Raw genomic sequence first — 7,921 nt, 5'->3', positions numbered from 1 at the left:
TTAAACAATATGATATTATTTGAAAGCGTAAAACATTGTTTTGATTGATATTTGGACAAACAATAGAACCCTGTCGTACACCTTTGAACGGCGGCACTAAATAGCACAGGCCCCGGGGACCTTATTAATTTTAAAATAGTATATCATGTGTCGTGTCTTAGTGAGCTACAAATATAACCCAGTTATGGTTCAATTGCTTTGTGGGCAAAAAAAATTGTTCCTGTAACAGGTCCTTTGGCTTTTTTCCTGTGTTGCGGTGACGTCGGAAAAAAACATATACTGACTGGTATAACAATCAGCTGAAAGATATTGAATCAACGGTTTAATGTCTTTTGTTTATCTTTTATAAGTAAATAATAAATNAGACGGCGGCACTAAATAAGTCAAAGCACAGGCATCGGGGACCTTATTAATTTAAAAATAGTATCTCACGTGTCGTGTCTTAGTGAGCTACACATATTACTCAGTTATAGGATTTTGATAAAAAAAATAATAACCGTCCCCGGGTGGGCTTGAACCACCAACCTTTCGGTTAACAGCCGAACGCGCTAACCAATTGCGCCACGGAGACTTGTTTCCAGCTGTGGCGTGTACAACTTATCTCAAACGTATTATCGTACAATTTTGAGAAGTAGATTGTACAATGTTGCATCCAAATTTCAATCTGCATACACCCTTTCTGGAACTTTTAATTATGCAATGTCTTGTTACATATTTGAGTTCATGATTTGCATCAGATCCTATTTTAAACAATATGATATTATTTGAAAGCGTAAAACCAGGGACAGTATATACGTCCCTGGTAAAACATTGTTTTGATAGATATTTGGACAAAAAAAGTGAACCCTGTCGTACACCTTTGGACGGCGGCACTAAATTGGTCATAGCACAGGCCCCGGGGACCTTATTAATTTTAAAATAGTATCTCATGTGTCGTGTCTTAGTAAGCTACAAATATAACCCAGTTATGGTTCAATTCATTTGTGGGCTGTAACAGGTCCTTTGGCTTTTTTCCTGTGTTGTGGTGACGTCGGAAAAAAACATATACTGACTAATGTTTATTTCAGGAAATAGATCATAGACATCACATGTAACATGACAGTTGACATACATATTACAGTACAACATACATATATATTACTGAAAATATTAAACAGAATATCACAGGTTTTAGGGGCAGTCCAAGGAGCAGGTGATTGGGGCATCCCCTTCCTACAAGCCCTCCGGACTGGTATAACAAACAGCTGATAGATATTGAATCAACGGTTTAATGTCTTTTGTTTATCTTTTATAAGTAAATAATGAAGACAAAAGCAATATGAGCATACAGCTGATAGATATTGAATCTTTTATAAGTAATTATAAAGACAAAATCAATATGAGCACATATTTTATCAAAATACAAAAATATTTGGATGATACTAAATGCATTAATAAATCGTATGTGGAGCAAGTCATTGCCTGAACCAAAATAGATAAATCATCGATTGATTTGATACACATGATTTATAACTTATCTTACCAAGCACTATATTCCTACTGTAAATTCATAACATAAAACTAATAATACAAAAGGATTATGATAAAAAATAATAACCGTCCCCGGGTGGGCTTGAACCACCAACCTTTCGGTTAACAGCCGAACGCGCTAACCAATTGCGCCACGGAGACTTGTTACGTGCCTGCCTGCTTACATCTTATCTTTAATTTAAAATCGTTTAATTCGTTATGAAGACACTATCATACTGATACAATACAGTAATACCGACTTTGTGATCGATTTTTTAACACTGCTGTGTGCAATTTTGAATATTGCCGATTATTTTATATGATTTACAATCCCAATATAATAGAATGTACACATCATAATTACCAGCTACCAACACAAACGGTTAATAACAGCTATTCCGGTTTAAATGTGGTTTAAAATAAACATGGTTCATCGAATTGGCGACTATAACTGAATAGTTTATGCACTGACAAAAATAATAATGTCTATTGATAACATTGTTCGTTGAAGAAGTCATAAGCAGTATCAGAAAATCTTTAAAAACAAGGACAAAACAGATGACGTAATCATATACAGATATTAATAATAGTGCACACTGCTGCATATGAATTATTTTTTTAATATGACTGCATAATATATTGTTATCGAAAAATTGTTTGCTTGTCTTTTTAAATGAATTTATAAAGAATGATCTGATTATAACAAATAAAATACAAAAGGTACTTCATCAGGTGTTTCGTTGAGATAATAATTATAGCCTAACAAAAACATCTGAAAATATACGAGTTGTCTCCCCTACACTTTCAGAAATTCTGACTCAAGAATTACAAATGCACCCGCTTCAGATTCCTACCTCTGATGACGTCAGAAACACAGATGTTCGACAAATGTATACATTATTATATTAATAAAAAGTTGATAGACATTTAATCATCTTGTTGGATGCCTCTTAGACTCCTTTTAAGTAAACAATAAATTCAAGCGTAATTTGAGCACATACTTTACCTAAATACAGTACAAAAATTAGCAGAGGATTAAATATAGAATAATAAAACTTCATTTATATGACCCATGATAAATATCCAGTCATTCGCTTAATCATTCATATGATATTTGTTATACAAAAACGAACACGTAATTAAGAAGCCCCGTACCGTTGCCAAATATACTGACAACATTTGTTCAGCATGTCTATAACCTTGATCAATAATTTCTGAGAGGAAAACATCTTGCGGAGCATTTATGAAAAAATAATAAAGATTCAATAAATAACAAATCTCAATGGAATCGAAGACTTCAGATCTATATACTTTTGCTCTTACCAGCTTCCTGGTAAACGGTACGACCATAGCCCGGGCAAGCTGTAGTTACTCAAAACGAATTCAAGAGGTTACTCTTTGCACAAAACACTAAAATGGAATTCTCTATATTTCCGCCCGCAGTGGGACAGGCTCGTTAGTTAAGTACGAATGCGCGGAATTCGTTTTCTCATTCACCGATATATATTTAAGTTAAGGAGTATAACACACACCATTGACTAGCATACGTGTAACATATATTATTCACACAATACATTAATTCAATTAAATTTTATTTCCGTAAGTTTTACAACCTATAGGATTTGCATTTGTACAACAACAAATAATTTCATATAACTGGTACATTCATTACAATTCAGCAGCAACAACAACATTGAAATCGTAATATTCATCACTTTCATCATTATCATCATCATCGTCGTCGTCGTCTGATAAATCTTCATAATCCTCATCCTCATCCTCATCATAATCATCATCATCATCATCATCATCATCATCATCATCACCATCATAATCATCATCATCATCATCATCATCATCATCATCATCATCATCATCATCATCATTCAGTGTTTACCATTTCAAAATAAAACTGGTTCATGTAATCATTGTAATCATTATTGACATCATCATCATCATTACATAAGCGTTTCTTCATCGTCTTTTCTCCTAGTCCGAATTATTCTGACGTTTTATCGACTTTTTTCATATCGGTCTGTCGTCGATTTACGTCAGAACTCTGGCCCTCTATAATATGCGGGAAATATGCGACCCGCGCCCGGGGCGCACTTCCAACTGATATTTTAGAAACAAAACGTCACTTTCACACACATGTCGCACTACTTTTCTCCCTATCACCCTTCAGTACAAGTTATTGGGATTCAGTGTTTGTAATAATGTAACTTACACTATTCTATATTATACGGTTATTACATACAAAAAGTCAAGGGAAGATATGTTTTAAAGCTGATGACACAATTGACTGGTTGGGACAAATTATTTGGTTTTACGTCCTTAGCAACAACTGAAAATAAGGTCGTAGAAAGACCAGAGGATAGGACGGCTCAAGGGTAATTTTATATCGCCGTCTGATTGAAATGCTCCCCTGCAGGTGTCGGAAAGACACGGTCTGTTGTATCCCCCTACATGTCGTAAACGCCGGCTAATGTGGACGCTTCTGTGTTATCTGCTAAGGGGATATTGCAGAAACCATAATTGGTCTGCTTCCTCCATTGCAACATTTGGGATCTTTATATTTTCTCTCTATACTCCTCACACACGTTTTGTTTCCTAGTGACTTGCTTTGCAAAACCTCACTTTTTGCCTGTGTTGAGTGTTAGTCCAAGTGGGGTGGGTAGACAATGGGTTCTGTCCCCGGGCCAGGACATACAATGTACCAAAGTCCTTAAAATGGTAGTTATTATTCCCCGCTTGACGTTCAGCATTTAGGATTATCCCATTAACTAGTCTACCCGTTGTCGGTATAACGTGACCGGGTGGAATACTGTACTGGGTGCATACGACATAGTGTTTCTGTGCCGAAGCACTCGTAAGTCAGCATCGAACCGTGTTATTGCAAGGAGGCAAATACATCAACTGCCCTGCCTCCAGCACACAAGCACACATACACGGAGACACGTCCTTAAAAAAACCTTAGCTGTTAATAGGACGTTAAACAAAATAAAACCAAACCAAACCAATGACAATGACAATTGTTTTATTCTCATAAACAATACAGTGTAGAGAATACATATATACAAATGGGTGACAATAATACATGGTGGAACAGGATGGACATTAGTATTGTAAATTAATTATGTCATTAATATTGGTAATAAATTTAGCCAATGATGTCAATTCATGTTGTGTTACATAATTGAATAATGAATGATATTTAAAAGTGTTTGGTCTTTCATAATAATATCTGGACATATGTTTTCGCCTACTATTGAGAATTGGTTGAAATTCATCGCCAATTTCTCTTAAATAACATAAACTACATAATCTATTTTCACGTGGTATATTGAACCACCTACCACTTTCAATTGGTAACTTAATATTACATGTTCTAAACTTACAATACGCTTTGGCTAGTTTCGGAAAATTCACTGAAATGTCAACATCCGGGACAAAGGTATTACATTTCACAAGGAAAAAATACACCATGGTTCAAAAGACATAAGAAAAAGAAAAAAAATCATCGGAACGCCAAATGTTTTATGCGTCACGTTTCGCACTCATTAGGATGTCACCGGTCAAAGAAAAAAACACTTTGCCGGTAAACAACAAGCTTTGAATCCAGGATAATATCTAGGGGTTATTAACATTCTATGATCTGGTTAAGAAGTATATAATCATGGAATACAACGAAATGTTTTTAGTAGATGCTAAAGTTGTGATTTTGGTCGGTCGGGTGGCGCAATGGATAACGAACTCGCCTATCGGAAAGATGGCCGGGGTTCGGTTCCCTGATCGGACGTGTAAAGGTATGGGGACACCTGTCCGATCACGTGGGTTTTCTCCGAGTACTCCAGTTTCCTTTCACATGAAGACCCCCTGCGCGCTTACATCCGGGCCAACAAGAGTGATAAATATAAGTTTAAAAATAAATAATGTTTATCTTATTTTTTTATGAAGTTGTGATGCTGAACGTGAAATATACAACAAGGGTCAATGGCTCTGCAATAGACATCGCTTTCTCATACCCTGGACAGTTTTATCTTTACTTTTACCAGCGTGAGATTTCGTTGTCTCACCCTAGGGTTGAGACAAGCTACACGTGCTCTTTGCACGTTCTCCACAATAAACCTTACGTCACTGATGTGACCCGGAAGAATAACCACTTTTATGAGGTCATACACATACACAAGTTCGTCTGCTAATCTTGTCGTGTTAAGCATTGAACTGTTTTTGTATGGTATTTATGATCTATTTGAATGACACAGCTTTGCATGCAAACAAATCATAATGCGCTAGCGCATTATCATTTGTTTGCTTGCAAAGCTGTGTCATTCAAATAGATCATAAATACCATACAAAAACATTATGATTTGTTTGCATGCAAAGCTGTGTCATTCAAATAGATCATAAATACCATACAAAAACAGTTTAATACTTATATTTACGTTTTCTCTGCCTCTTATGTCCTTTTTTAACTTATAATTTATATTTAAAATTAAAAATGCCCGCCTTATCGACAGTCCACACAATTTCGTTCAAAAGTTTGAACAGCGTATTGTCGCGTGCTGATTGGCAAACAAAGTAGTACTTTGAAATTTTAACAAACACTTCAATTTTATTCCACAATTTAGTATCAAAACAAATGCGTATGATATGTATATAGGGTGATCTAAGTTTATCAATAGAACTCTGAGCTGAAAGTTAGATTTGAAATTGTTTCGATTTTTCCTCGGGACAAATTTCGCGCATGGACAAATACAGTGAACACCGTAAATCCGACCTTGCCCTCCACGAGGAAGTTATTTTTGGAAGTTAATTCGAACTTTTCTCTTTGCTCATTTTGTGAAGAATCCAGGCGTGAATTTATTGGTTGATTGTATGGGAACCTGACAACAGTCGGTAGATTCTATAACAGTGTCGTTATTTGACATGTCGTCTGAAACTGAGGAACCGTGAATGCGAGACGCGTGAAACTCATAGCGTTTGAAGTGAGTGATCTTGCGACGGAGCACAGGTTCGTTACAAATGTCTGAAATGTTTATGTGTGCTGTGACTCATATCAGTAGGTCTGTAACATATGTGTCAGTAGGTCTATAGAATATGTGTATTTCAGACATTTGTAACGAACCCTTGTTGATCAGTGCAGTGTAAAAGACGTTATTTCTGATAAATTGCATTCCGTTAAAATTGTTTCCATTGCCGGCATTGGGCATTTCAACCGATGTGCATTTTGTACGATATTGTAGACCTTGGTCTTGTTTTCGTTGTAATAAAAGTGTTTTTTTATTTTATTTTTTATTTTGCACATAAATTTACAATGACATTGTCAAATCTCACAATGCCCAGCGATATTTCAGCTGCCGTCATGTTTATTTATATTGGATATTGAAGTTCCGGTCAGTGTTGTGTTAATACGCTAAGAATTGTGTCTCGTGGTGCATGGTAATTAAAGTCCCATCAACAACACAGCTTTCAAAGAGGCTATATAGTGACAATGCCATGCAAATGTAAATATTTTTCATTAGACATCAAAGAAGACGGGATAGATTTTAAAATGTTTAAAAATATTATGTGTGAACCGTCTGACGCATACACATAATATTAATACGCTATCGATGTGTTCCTGTTTACAAACAATATGCTTCGTCTTACACTGGGACAGGAACAACAGGGTAAGAGAAAACCTGTTGCCTCGGGGGAGGATTCCCCTATCTCACCCCCAAGGGGATGACAGATTTTATTAATCTACAATGCTGAGGATGGTATGAAGGACGTTTTGCTAGTTATAAAATAAGTTCCTGGAGATCAACTCCAAAAATATGTTCCACAGATTTTTCGCTTGTGTCTTGTTTGTCCTATTGGCAATTGTTTTTAAGACCACGATTTCGTGTTTGTCAACGATGTTTTTACTTTTAGTATCTGACTTAAAAAATAAAACATAGCGGGAAGTATTTTTCATTAATGACTTTTAACCGATCGATGCAAACGTGGGTCGACTAAACAAAGTAATTTGTATACCATCATTTAGATGTAACGTGAAGGTAGATATTCCACCTGCACGCGATCTGTTGCACGCGACGCTCAGCATCCATCTGCTACATTAGCATCATAATACAAAGGAGAAACGATAACTAGATCAGAGTGTTATGTTTCATTAAATTTTAAAGTTTAAGTTCAAAACCATTGTTATAACGTACACATTAATATTTTTAAAAAAAAAGGTATTTTGACGTTTTTGAAAAAGAAAAATTCGTGAGTCGACATTCAATTAAGCTGAACGAGATTTGATACAGGTGAGTGTATAATTTACATCAAAGTGTACCCGGAGCAATTAGTGCAGCCAGGTTGGCGTGTCTACACAGGGTCGATACGGGAGAACTTTAATATGTAATACCAAAGTCCTCACCTGAGT

The 7,921-nt window shown here is 35.8% G+C and overlaps 2 non-coding genes across 2 annotated transcripts; both read right to left on the bottom strand.

Moving 5' to 3' along the window:
* Window positions 1–497: 497 nt before the first annotated feature.
* On the bottom strand, window positions 498–571 carry Trnan-guu. The gene has a single exon. It is a non-coding gene; the product is annotated as a tRNA-Asn (tRNA).
* Window positions 572–1,597: 1,026 nt separating this feature from the next.
* Window positions 1,598–1,671, bottom strand: Trnan-guu. Its single transcript has one exon. It is a non-coding gene; the product is annotated as a tRNA-Asn (tRNA).
* Window positions 1,672–7,921: the final 6,250 nt, after the last annotated feature.

This window comes from Mizuhopecten yessoensis, unplaced genomic scaffold, assembly GCF_002113885.1.
Source record: "Mizuhopecten yessoensis strain PY_sf001 unplaced genomic scaffold, ASM211388v2 scaffold2111, whole genome shotgun sequence".
In the NCBI taxonomy this organism is placed as follows: Eukaryota; Metazoa; Mollusca; class Bivalvia; order Pectinida; family Pectinidae; genus Mizuhopecten; species Mizuhopecten yessoensis.
This window is presented reverse-complemented; position numbering and strand designations above follow the sequence as displayed.